This window comes from Trichomycterus rosablanca, chromosome 2 (assembly GCF_030014385.1).
Source record: "Trichomycterus rosablanca isolate fTriRos1 chromosome 2, fTriRos1.hap1, whole genome shotgun sequence".
NCBI lineage: Eukaryota > Metazoa > Chordata > Actinopteri > Siluriformes > Trichomycteridae > Trichomycterus > Trichomycterus rosablanca.
In genome coordinates this window covers 52,988,424-53,014,177 of record NC_085989.1, presented here as the reverse complement: position 1 = coordinate 53,014,177, position 25,754 = coordinate 52,988,424, and the positions used below count along the sequence as shown (strand labels likewise).

General features: G+C 37.2%; 2 pseudogenes; one reads left to right on the top strand and one right to left on the bottom strand.

Moving 5' to 3' along the window:
* The window catches only part of LOC134334891 (uncharacterized), a 759,100-nt pseudogene that overhangs the window by 399,439 nt on the left and 333,907 nt on the right, over positions 1-25,754 (top strand).
* LOC134300421 (uncharacterized) overlaps positions 1-25,754 on the bottom strand; it is a 331,197-nt pseudogene that overhangs the window by 213,536 nt on the left and 91,907 nt on the right.

Below are 25,754 nucleotides of genomic sequence, written 5' to 3'. Positions count from 1 at the left end.
CAATGTGACGATCATAGACACAGAAACTGTACAGAAACTGGAACAGTCAGTAGAACGTTCTATAAACGTTACGTGACCTTGATAAATATTCTGTTCAATGTGTAACGTTATATAAACGTTCTTTTAACACAACTTTAAAGCATTTACAGTGGGGCCAAAAAGTATTGAGTCAGCCACTGATTGTGCAGGTTCTCCTACTTAGAAAGATATATATATATCGGGGAAAAAAAAGTTGGGCCCCCTCAACAAATTTCATATGCTGATGGCTGAACAGAATGAAATAAACGTCACTTAGAAGTTCATTTCCTGCCTCTGGTATTTTTAATGCACAGTTTTAGTTATTTTAGTTTTACTTAACAAAAAAATTGTAATATAATAAAAATGACTTGTTGAGGACCCCAGAACAAATGAAAAAGTGTTAATTAGTCCATGTAAACACTTAGTCCATATAAATATCAGATACAAATGTGTAAAAAAAAAAACTACAAACATCACAAATATAAATCATGTTTATAGTCATGTGATAGAATAACCTGAATAAAGTGTAGAGATGAAGCATCACAAATATAAATCATGTTTATAGTCATGTGCTGGGCCGGCGCTAGGGGGGGCTGAGGGGGGCATTGCCCCCCCAAATTGTGTCTTTGCCCCCCCAAGCACAATGCAAGCAACGGCTATTTTTAAAATGATCTCTGAACCAATCACAAAAATGCATTTTGTTTTACAGTGTGAAGATATTTCCTTGCTTATTCCTGATTGGCTCTTTGAGTCATATAAAAATCGGCAGACTGCCCCAAACAGTTCAGTTCGGCAGTATATGTTCTGTTAGTGTGAGCGAGAGACAGGTATACTGGTAAACACTCTTCTGAGTTTAAACTGACTTCCACATGGTAATATTTGCTTTCGTTGCTTTAATGTTACTTACCTCTTACATAGGTGTTGCTTAAATTATTTTATTAGCCGTTAGCGGTTAGGCTAACTTGGTTCTCCTAACACAGGCTTAAGTTTATTGATGTCTTTCTGTGTGCATTTTTCATTTAATAAATATACATTGTAGAAACACTTATAATGCATCGTTTTTTGATCTCGCCATCACAGCCAGTATATAAATCATGTTTATAAACATGTGATAGAATAACCTGAATAAAGTGTTGAGATGAAACATCACAAATATAAATCATGTTTATAGTCATGTGATAGAATAACCTGAATAAAGTGTAGAGATGAAGCATCACAAATATAAATCATGTTTATAACCATGTGATAGAATAACCTGAATAAAGTGTAGAGATGAAACATCACAAATATAAATCATGTTTATAAACATGTGATAGAATAACCTGAATAAAGTGTAGAGATGAAGCATCACAAATATAAATCATGTTTATAACCATGTGATAGAATAACCTGAATAAAGTGTAAAGATGAAACATCACAAATATAAATCATGTTTATAAACATGTGATAGAATAACCTGAATAAAGTGTAGAGATGAAGCATCACAAATATAAATCATGTTTATAGTCATGTGATAGATAACCTGAATAAAGTGTAGAGATGAAGCATCACAAATATAAATCATGTTTATAGTCATGTGATAGAATAACCTGAATAAAGTGTAGAGATGAAGCATCACAAATATAAATCATGTTTATAACCATGTGATAGAATAACCTGAATAAAGTGTAGAGATGAAGCATCACAAATATAAATCATGTTTATAGTCATGTGATAGAATAACCTGAATAAAGTGTAGAGATGAAGCATCACAAATATAAATCATGTTTATAGTCATGTGATAGAATAACCTGAATAAAGTGTAGAGATGAAACATCACAAATATAAATCATGTTTATAGTCATGTGATAGAATAACCTGAATAAAGTGTAGAGATGAAGCATCACAAATATAAATCATGTTTATAACCATGTGATAGAATAACCTGAATAAAGTGTAGAGATGAAGCATCACAAATATAAATCATGTTTATAGTCATGTGATAGAATAACCTGAATACAGTGTAGAGATGAAACATCACGCAGTTTCACTTCTGTCTCAAACAGTACCTGAGGGAAGGGGGCGGAGCTACGCGTTTCTGATGGACAGGTCTAGCAGCCAATGGAAATACTCGTTACCAAGATTGCGTGATTCATTCATATTTTCATCAACACGTAAAAATTGTGAAAACCGCTAAAAGTAGTTTGTCATCGGACAGCGACGATAATTTATTAATTATTTTTTTTCTGTTTGACTGCGCTGCTGGGTCACAAGTAATGCAGTTCAAAACAGAAGATAAAACCAGATCCGGTGTGGATAAACCTTTATTTTTCCAAAAATGTCCTCATTGAATTTTATAAAAACTGCATTAACAACTGCGGTTATCAGAACTCATCCATACAGGACAAATATTACATTACACATCATTCAGTTAAATGACTTTATAACCTTTTATTATGTTTATTCTGCACAAACCTCTCTTCTTTACACAGCACGTCAGTCTCTATCTACGGACAGTCGGACACCTCGTTCTGCACATGCGCACATCCACACTGGACCTGAGATACTTATTGTAACCAACCATCTCTGTCTCCACACAGAACTTTAAGTGAAATACAAATATTGTGTTTTCAGTTCTTTCATTCTGAAACATGAGTCTAACAAAGTACGTGCTTGTGTATTTATTTGAAGATGAAATTTCTGCCACATGTGTTATTGAGTCAGAGCTCATTGAAGGTCAAAAGAATCTGACAAGATCTCATCGACGGCTAAACTGTTGTCGTCAACTTAAAGTGAGAAATGAAAAAAAGACGTTTGTTAAGCGCTGTTGTACCAAGAGACTGTAAGAAAAGTGCTCTTCCCAAGTGAAAGATTTAATCTGACCAGTCAAACCAGCTGCTGACTCACAATCAGAGCCATAACAGGTACGTTTATATCACCTCACATTAGAATGATTAAGCAATATGGTACAAGTGAGAGTGGTGATGCATCCTTGATAATATGGGTGAGCAAGAACAACATCTGGTTATCTGGACTGTACTCGGCTTTTTAATGTGACATATATCCTACATTTGTCTAAGAAGTTTATGATCCTAAACTAACGTATATGTACAAAACAAAAATGCTTCACTTTACATGTAGGGTTGCAACTAACGATTATTTCCTAATCAATCTGGCGATTATGCTTATGATTAATTGATTAATATTTACAAAACAAACAATACTTAAATAAAAACATCCAGAACACTAATATGATTTCCCTTCTTAATTTTGTGTAATTAAGCTGGCTGTTTAATTATTTTATGGCATATTAAATACTGCCATGTACCTCATGAAATAATGCTATTTTATAATTTTCACTGTAAAATACTAACACATACGAGTAATTCCAATATTAAAAAAGAACCACAGACACCTCTTACACATTGAAGACTTATAAATTAAAAACTGCAACAGAACTATAAAGAAGTTTTGTATTTTAGCTGTTCAGAATGGCTTGGTTACAGTGTAAAATATTTTACATCCACTGATTAATATGCAGAAATACTTAATAAACCTCTTTGTTTACTTTGCAGGTGGAGAATGCAGAGACGCCCTAAATTATTACCTGACTTCATTTGTTTATTCCCCATTTTCCATTGATTCATTTAAATTAATTGCTTTATAATAATAATAATAATAATAATAATGATAATAACATATAATAAATACAATATATTCTAACTGATTTTACCTCAGTTTATAAGGGATAGAAAAATTGAGGGATTGTTTTTTTTTTTTTTTTCATTTTTCAATCATTCAACTGAATTTGATTAATGATATAAAACATTGTTAAAATAAATGTTTGCATTGATTTTGCCTCAGTTCATGTCAGTATTATCACATGAACTGTTTGAATTAAACCATCATAGCAAATGTTATCAGAGTGATTCAGATCTTTTTTGTAATTAATGATAATATCTGAGGGGGTTGTGGGGGGGGGTTCAAGACAGAGGGCTTAACATTGTCTTGGATTAACATTATCTGTAGTTATGTTAAAAGTGTGTTAAAGTAACATTTAATAAATCATTAAAAATGTTTTGGGTATGTTCTTTAACTTGTATTGAATGTCTTCAGAATATTAAGAAAACTGGGACTATAAAGCTGTAAAACATTGAAAGAGAAATTCCAGGTGAGATGTTGTGTAAGAAAGATGTGGAAAAGTTTAAGAACATTTTCTGTATCATAACAGAATTAAAGAACTAAATAAATAAAAATAAATTCACACATTCTCATTGTAAGACATTCCTATAATCTTTGTAAATGAGGTTGTGAGGATGTTCAGGGAACGTTTTCATAACTGTACAACAAACATTAAGAAAACTGGACAGAATAACGTTGAAGGAACGTTCTACTAAAACATTCATACAACCAAAATGCAATGTTTAGAGAAGCTTATTTTAAATGTTCTTAGAACATTCCAACATATAACGTTCCCAGAATGTAAAATTATTGTTGCATTTATTTATTGTTTTTATTTATTTATTGCACTTATTTATTGTTGCAATTATAATTGGTTTAGGTAACGTTTTATAAACGTTTTCATAACTTAAAAAAAACTTTCCGAGAACATCAGGAAAACGGGACAGAATAACGTTGAGGGAATATTCCAATGCAACGTTCCCACAACCAAAATGCACAACAAAATTTCTTTTGTAATGCAGACGTCTTAACTCATGTCTCTCACATTAAAGTCAACTACACTAATGAACAGCCTTCTTATGGAGTTTCTCCGCTTCAACTTAAAATGTGCAACAGTCTAGGTCCAGTAGATGGCACTTGAAAACCAGAGACTGAACGGTCTACTAAATAAATACACATTTAAATGATTATACCAGTGGCGATTTCTCTAAGACTGCAAGAGAAGCTCAACTTCCCCTAAAATGTCAAAAATTAAATGATCAAATATGTACAGTTGTGTTAACATTTCATTGACTACAAATGTGTTAGAACACGTTCATCTCGAAGACGAGTTCGTGCAGAATCAGCTACTTCCCAGCTAGCACAATCATCTGGCCCAGTTCCCACTTTTCTACCGGCACAGTCGGCCGAGTGTCAGAATCGGCCAGAATGAATGTAGCCAGATCCGGTCCAGTTGTTACCACAGCTGGGTTTGGCTGGTGCTCGTAGAAACGCGTGCGCTCCGACGCTGGTTGTCCGGCTGTGGTCCAGCGTTCAGTCTCTGATTCAGCGTGCGCGGAACGAGCGTCACCATAGCAACAGTGCGACGCGAGCCGTTGAAGAAGAGGAATCGTTCGTTCGTGTGAGGTAAATAAACATTTAATCTTAACAACTTTTTACTTAGTAAAATGTAAGGAGAGAGTTTATTAATGAGTTTTGGATTAAGATAGAGAACAATTTGGAAATGGAAACTGTTAGGTAATGTTATCTAGTGAGTTTCAGGTTAACTGGTAGTCTGAACTGAAACACTTCAGGTAACGTTAGCTTAAAGGCTAACAGTTTCTAGCATTAGACAACAGCTGCTAAATAATTAAAGTTCATTGAATACTGTGGATAACGTTAACTTAAAAGCTACAATAAGCAACAAGAACAACAATAATAGTAATACAATAATAAGCAACAGACGACCTACCATCTCTGACTACATCCACAAGGTGGACCAACAAAGCAGGTGTGTATAATTTAAGAGTGGACAGTGAGTGGACACGGTATTTGAAAACTCCAGCAGTGATGCTGTGTCTGATCCACTTATACGTTTCCTCCCACAGTCCAGACATGCAAGTGAGGTGAACTGGAGATACTAAATTGTTCATGACTGTTTGATATAACCTTGTGAACTGATGAACCTTGTGTAATGAGTAACTACCGTCCCCGTCATGAATGTAACCAAAGTGTAAAAACATGAGGTTAAAATCCTAATAAACAAACAAACAATACTTCTTTATATTATATATATACTGTATATATATATATATATATATATATATATATATATATATATATTGTTCACTTTTATAGTTATTATTCTTATATGCAATTATATGTTACAGTGTATCACAAAAGTGAGTACACCCCTAAGAGACTACACCCCTAAATGTCCAAATTGAGCACTGCTTGTCATTTTCCCTCCAAAATGTCATGTGACTCGTTAGTGTTACTAGGTCTCAGGTGTACATAGGGAGCAGGTGTGTTCAATTTAGTAGTACAGCTCTCACACTCTCTCATACTGGTCACTGAAAGTTCCAACATGGCACCTCATGGCAAAGAACTCTCTGAGGATCTTAAAAGACGAATTGTTGCGCTACATGAAGATGGCCAAGGCTACAAGAAGATTGCCAACACCCTGAAACTGAGCTGCAGCACAGTGGCCAAGATCACCCAGCGTTTTAAAAGAGCAGGGTCCACTCAGAACAGACCTCGCGTTGGTCGTCCAAAGAAGCTGAGTGCACGTGCTCAGCGTCACATCCAACTGCTGTCTTTGAAAGACAGGCGCAGGAGTGCTGTCAGCATTGCTGCAGAGATTGAAAAGGTGGGGGGTCAGCCTGTCAGTGCTCAGACCATACGCCGCACACTACATCAAATTGGTCTGCATGGCTGTCACCCCAGAAGGAAGCCTCTTCTGAAGTCTCTACACAAGAAAGCCCGCAAACAGATTTATGACATTATGATGTTTTATTATGATTTATTTTGCATCGTCGTCGTTGTATTTTTGATTATTTGCTGTTGTGTTTGTTGTTATTTTAAACAATTTTTTTTTTGAAAACTGTTCATAGGTTAAAGTGTAAAAGTATAAACACCACCGTCTATAAATGAATGAATCGTTTTGGTCTTTCATGTGAGACTTTTGTTTACTTTTAACCGAAGAACAGAAATTATGTTTAAAATAACAAATAATAAATGTACAAAAAACAAATGTAATTGTAAAATAATATTACAATCCCATCAACAAGATGTAAATTATTTCTAGCACCACTAGATGGGAATGATTTCTGTACATGATTTTAAACTCCACTTTAAAAGTCACTTAAAAGATTTTTAATTTAGTTACTATTATTAAATACAACGACACCACACCAGCGTCTGCATTCCTAGTAAAAATACAGTGGCCATTGATTAGCTGATTAATACTAAATAGATCAGGTAGTCCTCTACACCAAGCATTCACAGACGTATTACAGTAAAGACGCAGAAGTGGCAGAGCATCGCATTCATCAGAAACGGCATTGATGTTTTTGTAGGTGTGTTTGTTAAAAGTCTAAAACCAAGTACATTTATAAACGTGTTTAAATTGGTACTTACACATCCTAACACAGCAGTGCTAAGATCTCCAGCTCTTAATTCGCCCTTTTCACAGAGCCCGATGACGTATTTCCGGTTTCATTTAGCAGGGTAAACAAAGCGCCGCTGTAATGGAGTTCACTGCGTCTCTGCATAATTTGTTTGTTGAAATATTGAATTTTGCCTTAAAAAATTTACATACACCAGCACTGAGAATATATTTAGACATTTGTTTGTAGTAATTTGTTTTTGTTAAGTGCACAAAACGAAACATTTTACCCTTAAATGCACTTCAAAAATAAACATGTTCACTGAGACAATATTAATATTGTGTTCTAAAGAATGCATTAGTTTTAATAACCGTAACTGAATTGACAAACAAACAAAAGGCAGAGTAAAAGGATAAAATGCATTTGATTTATTATATTAGTAAATATTTATAAAAGTATGCAAACTTGAATTACTTAAATTCATTAAAATGATCTTAATTCATGAAACATTTTTCCATATCCAGTGTTGTTTCAACAGAAGCAACATCAACATACAAAAACATCCTCTAGACAATGACCATAACACCTGAACAACTAACCATAGAGAAACCATATTTGCTTGAGGGAGAGTCAAGTCACCTTTATTTCTATAGCACATTTAAAAGACAACGTGTGTCAACCAAAGTGCTGTACATTAAAATCAAGTATAAGTAACACTCAACTATGCATATAACATTTAACAAATCATTAACATACATACAAAATAACATACATACGCACCAACATATAAATCAAATAAAACCACTAAAACAAAGATGGCTATGACAACCCAAAAAATATTAAAAACTTATTCATTAAGAAGACTCAAATGCCAAAGAAAACAAATAAGTTTTTTAATTTGACTTAAAGGCATCTATTGTGTGGGACTCCTTTATGAAAAGTGGAAGACTATTCCAGAGTCTTGGGGCAGCTACAGAAAAGGCCCTGTCACCCTTAAACCTCATTTGAGAACGTGGAATAGCTAAGAGCAGTTGGTTAGAGGATCGTACAGCTCATGGAGTGGAGTAAACACAGAAAAGGTCAACGATATAGCTCGGAGCCAAGCCATGTAAAGCCTTAAAAACAAATAATAGAACTTTAAATTCTATCCTATATTTGACTGGTAACCAATGCAATGATGCAAGTATGGGGTAATGCTCTCCCTTTTCTTGGTACCGGTCAGGAGCCTCGCGGCTGCATTTTGAACCAGCTGTAGACGTGACAAGCTTGACTGACTGATTCCCAAGTACAGTGAATTGCAAAAATCGATACGCGAGGAAATAAAAACATGCACTACTGTTTCCAAATCATTAAAAGAAAGGATACTTTTCATTTTAGCAATGTTCCTAAGTTGAAAGAAACTAGCTCTCACAACAGCATTAACTTGTTTCTCAAACTTAAGAGCGGGATCAAAAATGACACCCAGATTTTTTACATGGCTATTTACATACGATGTTAATGGCCCCAGATCATTAGCTATGGCCCTGAGTGGTTGAGAAAAGTGATGAAAAGGTTTAAGCATGTAAGCAGAGTTTTGTACAAAGTAAATTAGAAAAAAATACATGAATCTGAACTGAAATATTCTAGAACCTGAAAATGACTTATTGAATTGATATTATTATTGAAATAATTCAGCTTAGGTTGGTCTGTCAGAAACAGAATCTGCTTTATTTCATTCTCCAGCTCCATCACCTTGTGCTCCAGCTCCTGTATCCTTGCAGATGCAGCATCCACTGCACCTGTGACAAAAGAAGGAACACATTACATTACGATATTCTTTTACATTAAATATCTCAAATGAAGTCAAAAGATGTGCTGGACATTCATTCAGGCTATATTCTAAACTCTTTAGACTGTTATTCAGGAAGTATTGCATCTTTACACTGTTATTCAGATAAATATAGTACCTTTAGACTGTTATATTGGTATATTTAGTTGTAATGTTACTCACCGGGAGACGGAGGATGCCAGTAATCATGCTCCATAACATAAGCCATAGGCTCATTTAGCATAGCTCCCGGTTCCTGCTCGTCTGTCTCTCCCGGTTAAAACCGAGACGAGTACTTGCCCTCTCGTATGGTGCCTGACGATCCTTCCGACTCCCAAAATCATTCCAGGCAAATCGCGATGGAACTGATCCCTTCCTAAGTCTAACTCTGCTCCCTCCATCTTTCACATACAACTCCTCAGGCTTGAAGTGCAGGCTACACATATACGTACTGCCACGCAGAATAGTAAATTTGGCACCTTCTTCTCTCCTAATTGCAGTAATCCATTTAAGGCGTAAATGTACATTTTTGGGGAAGTCGTGAAAACTTAAATGTGGATGTTTTCTTTTATTCTTAGAGCAAAAAGGTACGCTACAGTAGCACTTGCTATGCTGCTCCATTTTACCGGTACGGCTAAGCTGCACTGTTTACCCTGCTATTTTTTACTTCCGCATTCCAAACCCGGAAATGTGAAAAGGGCCTATTTTAAATATCAGCTCTGCTATCACCTGGTCTGGCTCCTCTACTCACGATTGGCTGTGGGTTTGTAAAGGGGCGGGACAAGGGCTGAAAAACGGCCGCATCTAGAGAGAGATAAATTCCAATTGGCTACGACTGGATTAGGGTGTAATTTGATTGGTCCACACTCCTGGACAAAATATGGGCCAAACCTAAAATTTGCACAGATATTTAGAAAGAAAAACAAGCCAGGCATTAGTGATGGGAATTATGGCTCTCATGGCGCATTATGGCGCTACTGGGTACCTCGATAATAATATCAATGATGAACAATCATGCACATTTGCTACCTTGCCTTAATCAAACAACACTTAAATGAGAAAAAAAGATTTATTTCAAAAGTATACGAATTGACAACAAGTATATTTCAATAACAATAGTTCAACAAAAAATAGTTTTAAATAATTGCAAATAAATAAAGTTTGTATCATCAGTTGTTTAACACATTACATTACATTTCAAGCATAAAAATCATTAAAAAACACATAAACAATTTTAGTAAAATTTACAAAAAAGTGCACAACTGCAGCATTTAGGGCAAGTTTGCATAAAAAACAAGTTCTCTGACTTTTGAAAGTTTCACTTGATTTCTCCACTCGGTAATACACGTGAAAGGCATGGCTGGATTACTGACCGGGCCAGTGGGGCCAGCGCCCAGGGGCCCTTGAGGTCAGGGTCTCTACCATACCATATCTTAATAAAATACTTTCTGCTGCACAATCTGTAGTTAATCTTAAGCATAAATCTACTATTTTATCTATGAGGATGTGAAAGGAGAAGAAAACGGTAAATAAATGGTATCATAGTGCTTTGGGGGCTATTCCGGCCCAGTTATGGGAGAGTCGGTGGAGATCTGGCATCTGGATTTGGGTCAGTGTATTTGGCCCGATTCTGGGCAGTCATTCAAAAAGAGTCAGAGCCGACACGGGCTGCCGGCACTGAACCAGATGCGGCAGGCTCGGCTGGCAGGAGCTGCGCCAGAAGTGGGCCACAATTACAAGGCTAGCTGGGTTATCACAAATTGACTCGATTTTGTTAACTTAACTCATACATTTTCGGTCAATGCATTTACCCGCAGACGCTGAGCGTCTCTTTACTTCTATGGGGCTGCATGGGCGGGACTTCGAAACTCGCCGGTCATTGAATAAATGCCACGATTTTGTCCCGCCCCCGGACGCTGAGCGTCTCTGGGGGTGAATGGGGTCTGGACGCTGAGCTTCTGCAAGATGATTGGAGGATCAGTCGAAAGGCTGAATCCCGTTTTGATTGACAGCTGTCGTTGGGAGCTTCAGTACCATCGCGGATTTTGCGAGTGAAGTCTGAAGACAAACTGCAACCCATTTCATGCCATTTTCTTGAAAACTAACAAAGGGAAGAATGTATACATTTATATATAAATAAATTGACAAATTTTATGATGTAAGCCGACAATGAGCTTCCCCTCTTTGAAAGATGAGCAGCCGCCACTGGATTATACACTCTATTAATGATAATTATTTTAGAAATTATTTATTATTTAGATTTTTTTTTAATTAAAGTCAATTATTGATAATTACATTTGATTTCCAATCACTTGCAATGCCCGTTTAAGTCAAAGCTCCTGATTCTCACATGACTGTGATTTATATACAGTATAGGAGACAAAAATCACTGTCAGATGTGTGTAATGCCATGTCAATATCTATGTAAGATATATCTATGTATGTATATATGTCTATGTATATATACAGTATGTCTATGTATATATATATATACAGTGTATCACAAAAGTGAGTACATCCCTCACATTTCTGCAGATATTTAAGTATATCTTTTCATGGGACAACACTGACAAAATGACACTTTGACACAATGAAAAGTAGTCTGTGTGCAGCTTATATAACAGTGTAAATTTATTCTTCCCTCAAAATAACTCAATATACAGCCATTAATGTCTAAACCACCGGCAACAAAAGTGAGTACACCCCTAAGAGACTACACCCCTAAATGTCCAAATTGAGCACTGCTTGTCATTTTCCCTCCAAAATGTCATGTGATTTGTAAGTGTTACTAGGTCTCAGGTGTGCATAGGGAGCAGGTGTGTTCAATTTAGTAGTGAGAGCTTCACACTCTCTCATACTGGTCACTGAAAGTTCCAACATGGCACCTCATGGCAAAGAACTCTGTGAGGATCTTAAAAGACGAATTGTTGCGCTACATGAAGATGGCCAAGGCTACAAGAAGATTGCCAACACCCTGAAACTGAGCTGCAGCACAGTGGCCAAGATCATCCAGCGTTTTAAAAGAGCAGGGTCCACTCAGAACAGACCTCGCGTTGGTCGTCCAAAGAAGCTGAGTGCACGTGCTCAGTGTCACATCCAACTGCTGTCTTTGAAAGATAAGCGCAGGAGTGCTGTCAGCATTGCTGCAGAGATTGAAAAGGTGGGGGGTCAGCCTGTCAGTGCTCAGACCATACGCCGCACACTACATCAAATTGGTCTGCATGGCTGTCACCCCAGAAGGAAGCCTCTTCTGAAGTCTCTACACAAGAAAGCCCGCAAACAGTTTGCTGAAGACATGTCAACAAAGGACATGGATTACTGGAACCATGTCCTATGGTCTGATGAGACCAATATTAATTTGTTTGGTTCAGATGGTCTCAAGCATGTGTGGCGGCAATCAGGTGAGGAGTACAAAGATAAGTGTGTCATGCCTACAGTCAAGCATGGTGGTGGGAATGCCATGGTCTGGGGCTGCATGAGTGCAGCAGGTGTTGGGGAGTTACATTTCATTGAGGGACACATGAACTCCAATATGTACTGTGAAATACTGAAGCAGAGCATGATCCCCTCCCTCCGGAAACTGGGTCGCAGGGCAGTGTTCCAGCATGATAATGACCCCAAACACACCTCTAAGACGACCACTGCTTTATTGAAGAGGCTGAGGGTAAAGGTGATGGACTGGCCAAGCATGTCTCCAGACCTAAACCCAATAGAACATCTTTGGGGTATCCTCAAGCGGAAGGTGGAGGAGCGCAAAGTCTCGAATATCCGCCAGCTCCGTGATGTCGTCATGGAGGAGTGGAAAAGCATTCCAGTGGCAACCTGTGAAGCTCTGGTAAACTCCATGCCCAAGAGAGTTAAGGCAGTTATGGGAAATAATTGTGGCCACACAAAATATTGACACTTCAGGAACTTTCACGAAGGGGTGTACTCACTTTTGTTGCCAGTGGTTTAGACATTAATGGCTGTATATTGAGTTATTTTGAGGGAAGAATAAATTTACACTGTTATATAAGCTGCACACAGACTACTTGTCATTGTGTCAAAGTGTCATTTTGTCAGTGTTGTCCCATGAAAAGATATACTTAAATATCTGCAGAAATGTGAATAAATAAAGTCTCCATTGACACTGTCTTAATTGCATATATTTAAGCAACCCATTTCCTGAGAAGAGGCCCTAAAATGGATAACATATGTGAATATATCTCAAGAGCAAATCCATGCACGTCACACACAAGAGTGGAGGAGCGCAAAGTCTCGAATATCCGCCATCTCCGTGATGTCGTCATGGAGGAGTGGAAAAGCATTCCAGTGGCAACCTGTGAAGCTCTGGTATTGACACTTCAGGAACTTTCACGAAGGGGTGTACTCACTTTTGTTGCCGGTGGTTTAGACATTAATGGCTGTATATTGAGTTATTTTGAGGGAAGAATACATTTACACTGTTATATAAGCTGCACACAGACTACTTTTCATTGTGTCAAAGTGTCATTTTGTCAGTGTTGTCCCATGAAAAGATATACTTAAATATCTGCAGAAATGTGAATAAATAAAGTCTCCATTGACACTGTCTTAATTGCATATATTTAAGCAACCCATTTCCTGAGAAGAGGCCCTAAAATGGATAACATATGTGAATATATCTCAAGAGCAAATCCATGCACGTCACACACAAGAGTGGAGGAGCGCAAAGTCTCGAATATCCGCCATCTCCGTGATGTCGTCATGGAGGAGTGGAAAAGCATTCCAGTGGCAACCTGTGAAGCTCTGGTATTGACACTTCAGGAACTTTCACGAAGGGGTGTACTCACTTTTGTTGCCGGTGGTTTAGACATTAATGGCTGTATATTGAGTTATTTTGAGGGAAGAATACATTTACACTGTTATATAAGCTGCACACAGACTACTTTTCATTGTGTCAAAGTGTCATTTTGTCAGTGTTGTCCCATGAAAAGATATACTTAAATATCTGCAGAAATGTGAGGGGTGTACTCACTTTTGTGATACACTGTATATATACATAAATATACAGTATATATATATATATGTGTGTGTATATACAGTATATATACAGTGTATATACTGTATATATATAAACATATAAAAACAGCAGAGGTGGTACTAAAATATTGTACTCAATTAAAAGTACTATTACTTTAATGAATTTTTACTTAAGAACGAGTATAGTCTAAAAATCTACTCAAGTAAAAGGTAACTCATTTAAAATGTACTCAGAGTAAACGTTACTTAGTTACTTTATTAACAGGGGGGGGGGGTCTCTTCTGTGTAATGCAAACATGACAAGTGGATATAAATCTCACAATATTTGTTTTGAATTAAAATATAGTAGAAAAAAACATGTTGATACAACATTTAAAACATTTAGGGATGTGTAATGTGTCATTTTAGTCCCATAAAACGTTTTCAAACTGTATAACCACTAGTGATGTGTCGTAGAATGATTCGATTCTATTGAACGGCCCTTTAAACTGAAATAAAGGAACCGATTCGCGCTGCTATGAGTCATGATATAATATTTAAAAGGAACCGAGACAAAAGATCCGACTTCCCATCCCAGAATTCACTGCAGCAGTTTCCCAGACCTGATTTTTTTTACTCAGTAACAGATGTGATTTAAAATGTAGTGAACTACAATTTCAAACATACTGTGTATACAAGTGAAAGTAAAATTACAGGCTGTAAAATCTACTTTTAAAAGTACAAGTGCACAAAAAAAACTACTCAATTACAGTAACACGAGTAAATGTAAATCGTTACTTTCCACCTCTGAAAAACTGTCCACTTCAAATTAGCTCATGTCAGTAACAGTATCATATTAAAAAAAGTATTCTTAGATAAGATATGAGATATACTTTATTTGTAACATATACATATACAGTACAATGAAATTCTTTTCTTCGCATATCCCAGCTTGTTTGGAAGCTGGGGTCAGAACACAGGGTCAGCCATCATACGGCGCCCCTGGAGCAGACAGGGTTAAGGGTCTTGCTCAAGGACCCACCAATGGCTGCATAGCAGAGCCTGGATTTAAACCCCCAATCTTCCGGTTGATAGCCCAAAGCTCTACCCACTAGGCTACCACTGTCCCAAGAGGCTCTTCAAGAGGCTCATGTGTTTTAACAGTAAAAAAAACATTAAATCTCCTATTCTCAACCACAACCTATACATACTTATACAACATAAACCTATTACAATAATATCACACACAGCTGGGACAGGGGCCACACACACACACACACACACACACACACACACACACACACACACACAGAGGCCAGCTCTGTGGACATAAAAAAAGCACACACACATAGCACACACACACACACACACACACATAGCACACACACATAGCACACACATATAGCACACACAAAGGTGCCAGCTCTGTGGACATAAAAAAAGCACACACGCATAACACACACACACACACACACACACACACACACACACACACACACAGGGGCCAGCTCTGTGGACATAAAAAAGCACACACACATAGCACACACACACACACACACAGGGGCCAGCTCTGTGGACATAAAAAAGCACACACACATAGCACACACACACACACACACACACAGGGGCCAGCTCTGTGGACATAAAAAAAGCACACACACACAGCACACACTACACCTCTGTGTTTTCTCGTGTAAAGGGGAGCTTTTCTTATGGGAGATGACAGCTCTCTCTCTCACACACATTTCCTAAATATCAGTCCAAATACATAAACAGTACTCGATCCTTAAAAGTCGACTTATTTATATTTTCCTATAGCACGCTTCTTCCATTACTCTCGTCTCATCTTTAACTGTTATTCCCTCTTTTTCTTAATCCCTATTTCTCTTTTTCTCATTTCCCTTTATTTTCTTAATTCCTATTAATCTTTTCCATTTATTACCTTATTATATCTCTTCACGTTTTTTTCTCTAATGTACTTTATTTTCTTTATCTTCTCTTGTTTCTTTTCACTGTAACCTTCTTAGAAGTTTGTGATGCCAAATTCTTGGTGTTTCTTAAATAGCAATAATGTGAAGATGAATAAATAAAGTCTCCATTGACACTGTCTTAATTGCATATAAAAAGTTTATTACAATATAAGAACATCATCAAATCAGGCACCCAGGTTTGCCTGGAGAGTAAGTTTAGCCAATATGACTTCTCTGCAATATCAGCATTAACTCTCTGCTTATATACACCAGTTGTTTTCATACAAGCACATCTGTTCTATGTAAAGAAAGATCTCATGGAACTCTGGAACTCAGAGAGAAAGCCAGAGAGGGGCCCAGCTAGCAACCCATTTCCTGAGAAGAGGCCCTAAAATGGATAACATATGTGAATATACCTCAAGAGCAAATCCATGCACGTCACACACAAGAGTCAGAAAAACAGTGGATGCACCGTTATGTTATTATTACTTTTTCAACACTTATTTACACTCTATATATGAAGTAAATACGTGCATGTCAGGGCAAACTCGCGCTTGTATGTATTTCCGTTTTTTAATATTGGTTTTTGAAATGAATAACGACTCGTTTACTTGTTTTTCAACTTTGGGATTTGAAGTGAAAAACGAATGAAGGTACACAGAGCTGGAACCTTTCGTCTGGACTTGTTTTCGGCGTTCTATACAGAATACATTATTCTGCTGCTCATCTGACACTTCTCCACCACTGAATCCGAACCATCTTCAAATAACTGAGACATTATTATTCTTTTTACTAACCAGCTCCTCCACCGTCTCCATGCCATCATGGAAGTTTTACTTACAGAAATGTGTTCTGAGGGCAGAAATAATTGGCGGTGGGGAGGGGCGAGTTGTGTTCAGTGGGGGAGAGAGGCGGGGCAAGGTGAACATGTGCAGAGACAAACTGGGAGAAGAGAAAGACGAACTGTCAGACCTAATTGGAATGCAACGTAGTCTATATCCATATAAACGATATTGTCTTATCTTATATCGATATGAAAATAAATCAATATTTCTTTAAATCTCAATATATCGCCCAGCCCTACTATACACCACTGCAAATAAGTGAGGAGAATTCCTGATCTGCCCACCGTTGGTGCATCAGGGGGAATACATTTCATTGTACTTGTGTATAGTGACAAGAAAGATTCTATTTTATTCTATAAGTAATAAGAATAAAAACATAAATAAGAATAAGACGTAATAATGAGTAATACAATTATGCAAGAGTCTGCAGAAGAAAGAGAAAATACAAAGCAGTGTAACGTGTAAAGAACATGTAGCATGATTTATAAAACGTTTCTATCTATGAACAAAACTGTTTGATTGACGTCTTTATAAACCATTTCAGAAAGAACCATAACAGCAGGAATCACAAGAGAAAGAACAGAGTCTTTGATACGAGACTGTAGCATGTGCAGAACTTTAGGTAGAAAACACCACAAAAGAATTAGAACAAAGCAGACAGGGAAGAGAATAGTTCTCAGCCACCGGCGCTTCCACCACACAGGAGCTAAACCAGGTAAAAGCATCAGGGTTCCATCAGGGTGGAGATGTTGGTATAGTTATCAAGGATTGTGAAAACCAGGAGGATTTAATAAAATACTACTGATTCTTTCCAGTGTGAATGCGCTGGTGTTTTTTGAGAGTACTCTGATTATTAAAACTCTTCCCACACTGTGAGCACTGATACGGTTTCTCTCCAGTGTGAATGCGCTGGTGTACTTTGAGAGCACTCTGATTATTAAAACTCTTCCCACACTGTGAGCACATATGCGGTTTCTCTCCAGTGTGAATGCGCTGGTGTAGTTTGAGATTACTCTGATAAGTAAAACTCTTCCCACACTTGGAGCACTGATACGGTTTCTCTCCAGTGTGAATGCGCTGGTGACTTTTTAAATGACTCTGTCGATTAAAACTCTGCCCACACTGTGAGCACTGATACAGTTTTTCTCCAGTGTGAATGCGCTGGTGTAATTTGAGAGCACTCTGCTGATTAAAGCTCTTTCCACACTGTGAGCACTGATATGGTTTCTCTCCAGTGTGAATGCGCTGGTGTTTGTTGAGATCACTCTGTGCATTAAAACTCCTCCCACACTGTAAGCACTGATACGGTTTCTCTCCAGTGTAAATGCGCTGGTGTACTTTGAGATCACCCTGATGATTAAAACTCCTCCCACACTGTGAGCACTGATACGGTTTCTCTCCAGTGTGAATGCGCTGGTGTATTTTAAGAGCACTCAGAGAACTAAAGCTCTTCCCACACTGTGAGCACTGATACGGTTTCTCTCCAGTGTGAATGCGCTGGTGCATTTTTAGAGCAGTGGGAGAACTAAAGCTCTTTCCACACTGTGAGCACTGATACGGTTTCTCTCCAGTGTGAATGCGCTGGTGTTTTTTAAGAGCACTGGAAGAACTAAAGCTCTTCCCACACTGTGAGCACTGATACGGTTTCTCTCCAGTGTGAATGCCCTGGTGTTTTTTAAGAGCACTGGAAGAACTAAAGCTCTTCCCACACTGTGAGCACTGATACGGTTTCTCTCCAGTGTGAATGCGCTGGTGTTTTTTAAGAGCACTGGAAGAACTAAAGCTCATCCCACACTGTGAGCAGACGTTCCTTCTGTTCTGTTCTCTGGTGAGAGAGCTGTTAATGCTGACAGCACCAGAGGACGTCTGCTGATCACTGGAGCTTCTGGTGGGCGTCAGATCCTCATGTTCAGTCTTAATCTTCACCAGGGTCTCATATTTGACACTGTGGGGGGTCTTGATGTGTTTGTGGAGATGATTTTGGGTTGTACAGGAACGTGGACTCGAGGAGCAGCAGAAATCCTTGTTCAATCCTGAAGAAGAAAAACACAAGCTGCTCTTGTAACACAATCAATTACAAACATCACAATAAACACAGAGCAGATCAAATGATTTTCAAAGCTAAAAGTGAAGAGGAGCAAAGACACGGTACTGAGTGAGTATAGAGTGAGATAAAGAGTAAATAACCTCAGTACTTTTACTTTCAATATAGCAACAGAACATATTCACTCTTTTACACGCCTCAGTTATTTACTGGATTATATTATTAATACTATAAATATCATTATTATTATTATCATTACTGATGATAGAAACATTTTGACAGATGAACCATTAATAAATAAAACAGGTTTCATTGCTCAAGATTTGAAACATTCTTACTGAGATCATCTTCATCTTCAGGTTCCTCCTTCTTCTGAGGCAGGACACCTCCAAGTGATTGGTACACTGAAGAGAGGTGTCTATCAGAGGTGATGAGTTCCAGAGGGATTAATGATACTTCACCTGAAATCACATCAACATGTGAAGAAAGCTCAACAACTGGGACAAGTGTAGGGAGGCGTGTTGTTGTTGTTGTTGTTTTAATGATATAATAAATCTTAGTTCCATTAAAAACTTGAGTCCAGACTGGAGTGAAGCAGCACTTCTCCACAGGACAGAACCATACAGGACAGATTCTGATCCACTATCCACTAATTACTGACCCCAGTACTGACCATCCTGTTCTGTACCACACTGTCTGGTGGAAAAGTGCTAAATTGTTCCATATGTACTTACAGCAGAAATCTTCATCTTCAGATCCTTCATCTTTTATATCCATGGGGGCGATGTGTCCCACTTCTGCTGACTGCATTATTAAAGATCTAACATAAAGACAGACACACATGGATGAATGAATGGATAGATGGATGGATAGACAGACAGAGCAGCACATATTTACACATTTCAACAGCTCACAAAGTATTTACATATAATTGCTGTCTGTTTTATTTATGGATTCAAAAATGTGTTGATCATAGACACAGAAACTGTACAGACACTGGAAACACAACAGTCAGTAGAATGTTCTATAAACATTACGTGACCTAAATAAATATTCTGTTCAATGTGTAACGTCATTTGAACGTTCATTTAACTTTTTTTAAAGGAGTATGTGTGTGATATTCTTTAGACGCATAATAGGAAACATATATATATACTGCATATATATACTGTATATATATATATATATATATATATATATATATATATATATAAAGTATATATATATATATATATATATATATATATAGTTAACTGTTTTATATTGATTTAAAGAGGTCATTAGATGCACCACTGTAAGACTGAATTCATTGCTTCCTACTGAACATTTTTGGTTTATATAATATTTTATTCAATAATATATTTAAGATAAACCATTATTTTTCCAAATGGATTTCATAAAAACTGCATTAAAAACTGCGGTTATCAGAACTCTATTTACATTACACATCATTCAGTTAAATGACTTTATAACCTTTTATTATGTTTATTCTGCACAAACCTCTCTTCTTTACACAGCACGTCAGTCTCTATCTACGGACAGTCGGACACCTCGTTCTGCACATGCGCACATCCACACTGGACCTGAGATACTTATTTTAACCACCCGTCTCTGTCTCCACACAGAACTTTAAGCAAAATACAAATGTCGTGTTTTCAGTTCTTTCATTCTGAAACATGAGTCTAACAAAGTACGTGCTTGTGTATTTATTTGAAGATGAAACTCCTGCCACATGTATTATTGAGTCAGTGCTCATTGAAGGTCAAAAGAATCTGACAAGATCTCACTGACGGCTAAACTGTTGTCGTCAACTTAAAGTGAGAAATGAAAAAAAAAAGACTTTTGTTAAGCGCTGTTGTACCAAGAGACCATAAGTAAGTAAAAGTAAAATTTATTTATATAGCACTTTTCACAGATAAGAATCACAAAGTGCTTTACAAAAACATTGCATGACAAAATATACACACTCATCTACATAATAAAACACAACATAAAATAAATTAAACAATAATAACAATAAATAAAAAAGCAAATAAATGATTAAATAAATAAAAATAAATAAACAATTCATTCAACATTATACAAATGCCTGCTTGAAAAGATAAGTCTTTAGTTGTTTTTTAAAAGAATCTACAGAATCTGCAGATCTTAAAAAGTTGGGTAGTGCATTCCATAATTTTGGAGCATTGACCTCAAACGCGCGATCCCCACGAGTATTTAAGCGGGAGCGTGGGACAGACAGCAAGTTCAGCTTGCTAGACCTAAGAGAGTGCCCCGATACATATGGGTGAAGTAGCTCTGATATATAGATGGGAGCCTGACCATGCAATGCTCTATAGGTAAAAGTCAAAATTTTAAACTGGATCCTATACTGCACTGGAAGTCAGTGTAGAGATCTTAACAGTGGGGTTATGTGACACCGTCTATTTGAGCTAGTAAGTAATCTAGCAGCAACATTCTGTATTGTCTGCAACCGATCACAAGCAGACATACTAAGAGCAGAAAACAGGGCATTGCAGTAGTCAATACGAGATGAAATAAAAGCATGTATAATCATCTCTAGGTCAGCATTTGAAACTATAGATCTCAATTTGCTTATATTTCTTAAATGAAAAAAGCAAGATAGTCAGCTGTTTAACATGTGTGTCAAACAACAAAGACTAAAAACAACACCTAGATTTCTTAAATCTGAATGGACAGCAGAGGAGAGAGATCCAAGACCAATTTCAATCAAGGGAGTCACCTTATCAGGGGCAATAATCATGACCTCAGTCTTTTCTGCATTGAGCTGTAGAAAATTATTTGCTGTCCAGTCCCTAATAGCACCTACACAGTCTATGAGTCTACTTATATTATGCAACTAATTAGGTTTAAATGAAAAATATAATTGGATATCATCAGCAAATAAATGATAAGCAATATTAAAACTATTAATAATCTGTCCCAGAGGCAACATATACAAAGAAAATAACAGTGGCCCCAAAACTGATCCTTGTGGAACACCACAAAGTAGTGGAACAGAAACTGACCCAACATCTCCAATAGATACAGCAAAACTTCTCTCAGTCAGATATGATTTTAACCAATCTAGCGCTATGCCCGATAAGCCCACCCAGTCACGTAACCTATCTAGCAAAATTTGATGATCTACAGTATCAAACGCAGAGCTAAGGTCAAGCAAAACCAAAACAAAACATTCACCTGCATCAGAAGACATTAACAAATCATTGGAAACCCTCAAAAGAGCGGTCTCCGTTGAGTGTCCCTTTCGAAATCCTGACTAAAACTTATCAAAAATATTATATTTCTCCAGAAAAGCAGTGCGCTGGTTAGCTACCACTTTCTCTAAAATTTTTGATAAAAATGGGAGTTTAGATATAGGTCAAACATTTTTAGGCTCTGCAGGATCTAAATTGGGTTTCTTCATCAATGCCTGAACAATAGCATGTTTAAAATAACGTGAAGAATTAATTATATTTAACAATGCGGGGCCTATACTTGGTAAAACTCTTAAAAATAATGAAAAAGGCATCACATCTAAGGTGCTTGTTGATGGCTTTAATTTTCCAGCAACATCCAACAACTCATCTAAATCGTTAGGTTGGAAAGAATCCAAAGCAATAAAAAGACCTGGAGGACCAATATTAGATAGATACGACCTCGTCTGAATATTAGATCTAATAGCCATTACTCTATCAACAAAAAAAGAAAGAAATCTGTTGCAATCCTCAACAGAAACACATGACAATGTTGTAACTGGTGGCGAAACAATGGTATTAATTGTATCAAAGAAAATCTTAGGATTTCTATTGGATGATAAAATTAGATTTGCAAAATAAGCAGAACGAGCATCTTTTACTAAATCATTAAAAGAAAGACGAAGATCTTTTAAGTAAAGGCGGTGTACTTCCAACCCAGTAGACTTCCATAATCGTTCATAACTTCGGCACTTCCGTCTTAAGGAGCGGACCTCATCAGTCATCCACGGGACACTGTTATGAATGGCTCTAGACCTGGCCTTTACCGGAGCTACTTTATCCAGTAGTGAAGAACAATGATTATTAAAAGACTGCATTAAAAACTCAGCATTACTGCAATCTATCTCAAAATCACAACCATAATGAGTTAAAAATTGATCAATCGATTTCTGAGTTATAATGCGAGAATGTGTCATTTTTTAGGACAAAAATGTTCAACATTTCCAGACAGGTTAAAAAAGACACATTTATGATCACTAATCAAAAGATCTTCGCACCAGATATGATTAATATCTAACCCCAGAGAGAAAACAAGGTCTAAAGTATGATTACCTAAATGAGTGGGACCCGAAACAAACTGTTTAAAATGAAGAGACTCTGTAATATTAATAAATTCTGTAGCTATGCAATCTGAGGCATCATCAATATGCAGATTAAAATCTCCAACCAGTAGAACATTGTTCAGCTTAATAACGGAAGTTAAAAAATCAGTAAACTCAGATAAAAACTCACCAGCTGGACCAGGAGGTCGATATATTAAAGCACAGTAAAATGGCTTTAGCCCTCCAACTTTTATGAATTGCAGTTCAAAAGTAGTAAACTCTTCAATATTTACTAACTGACAATTATATTGATTTTTCCAAAACACCGCGAGACCTTGTTAGGTTTTTCAGAACATAATATCATTATTAAACATCATTATTAAACATAAATTCAATATGGGAAGTTTTACGACATTTTCCAAGTTTTACGACATCCATGCCACATGGTCTATTGTTCAACATGGCGCCGGCTAGGCTCCCTCCCTGACTCCTACCGAGGGGGGGAGGCAGAGCCCTGGGCTTGTTAGCACACTTCATTGGCTCCACCAGCAGTAAAGGAGGAGGAGCCTAGCTGAGTTTAAAAAAGGACGGCAGGCTCAGAGGAGCTCTCTTTCTTACGTGGGTGTGTTTCTATACTGTAGGAGAAAGGAGCGTCGGCCGGCTTAGCTCTGACATATATTCACAGATCATTTTTACACTTAATAAAGTGTTTTGTAGAGTACTTTCTGGACTTCCCGACTGCTTTCTTCAGGACCTTTTGAACTAAAAGATTCATCCTAACAACCTCCACCGCGACCAGACAATCGTGGGGTCCCAATAAAAGAACAGTCCAGCGGGCAAAGTTCATTTAGGTGAACAAAATCCATATTTCGTTGCCAGGTTTCAGTTACAAACAAAAAGGCCAATTTGGTCTTAATAAATAAGTCATTTAACACATGAGCTTTATTCCCCACTGAGCGTGCATTAATTAAGCAAATTTTCACCAACGAGATTTCATTAGCTGAGGGAATCGGTCGAAGAGTATTGAAGTCCACTCCACGTTTTCTATCCCGCTCCGCATGTAGTGTTGAGACGGAGCGCACAGCTGACCAGATAGATGGAATCGCGCTGGGACTGGAATCGGACTGGGAGTAAACAAACTTTCTCTGGGAGCTCCTATGAATGTAGTGGCGCCAGCATAAAATCCAAGTTGTTTTATTACTGTTAAACACGATGGAGTAGTGTAGTTGTTGAGTTTCCTCAGTTGATTGACAGAATACCTTAACATCGTGTGCGTGTGGAGACCAGCTGTAGCTGATACTCGTGGAAGCGGTGCACAGGACCAGACCACAAGGCAAGGCACACCAGAAAATTTAAGTCCAGGTAAAAAGTTCCTATTGTGAAACGCTGACAGCAGATAGGTAGAAAACGAGAGTCACTGTAGCATCCTCAAAGAGAATTATGAAGATAGAGCTGCAGTAGCGAAACGTACCAGCGCCCGCATCTTTTAAAATTACCCAACACACTCCATAGTCATCAATCAACAGGAGCGGTAGTGATTACAGGAGTGAATAAAAAGCTGAAAATAAAAGAAAAACACGATAAAAATACAAAAAATACAATAAAATACGGTAATGGTAGCGGCAGCCAAATGCGCCAGCGTCCACCGTCACCATGACAACTTGACAACTCCACCAAGAAAATACAGATTGTGTATATGTCTGTACAGTTTCTGTAAGAAAAGTGCTCTTCCCAAGTGAAAGATTTAATCTGACCAGTCAAACCAGCTGCTGACTCACAATCAGAGCCATAACAGGTACGTTTATATCAGCTCACATTAGAATGATTAAGCAATATGGTACAAGTGAGAGTGGTGATGCATCCTTGATAATATGGGTGAGCAGGAACAACATCTGGTTATCTGGACTGTACTCGGCTTTTTAATGTGTCATATATCCTACATTTGTCTGAACAGTTTATAATCCTAAACTAACGTTTATGCACAAAACAAAAATGCTTCACTTCACATGTAGGGTTGCAACTAACGATTATTTCCTAATCAATCTGGTGATTATGTTTATGATTAATTGATTAGTTGGATTATTTAAAATACAAAAACAGAAACAATATTTACAAAACAAACAATACTTAAATAAAAACATCCACAACACTAATATGATTTCACTTCTTAATTTTGTGTAATTAAGCTGGCTGTTTAATTATTTTATGGCATATTAAATACTGCCATGTACCTCATGAAATAATGCTATTTTATGATTTACACTGTAAAATACTAACACATACGAGTAATTCAACCATTAAAAAAGAACCACAGACACCTCTTACACATTAAAGACTTATAAATTAAAAACTGCAACATAACTATAAGGAAGTTTTGTATTTTAGCTGTTCAGAATGACTTGGTTACAGTGTAAAATATTTTACATGTACTGATAAATATACAGAAATACTTAATAAACCTCTTTGTTTACTTTGCAGGTGGAGAATGCAGAGACGCTAGTGCTGGACAATAATTCGATATCGATATATATCGCGATAGAAAA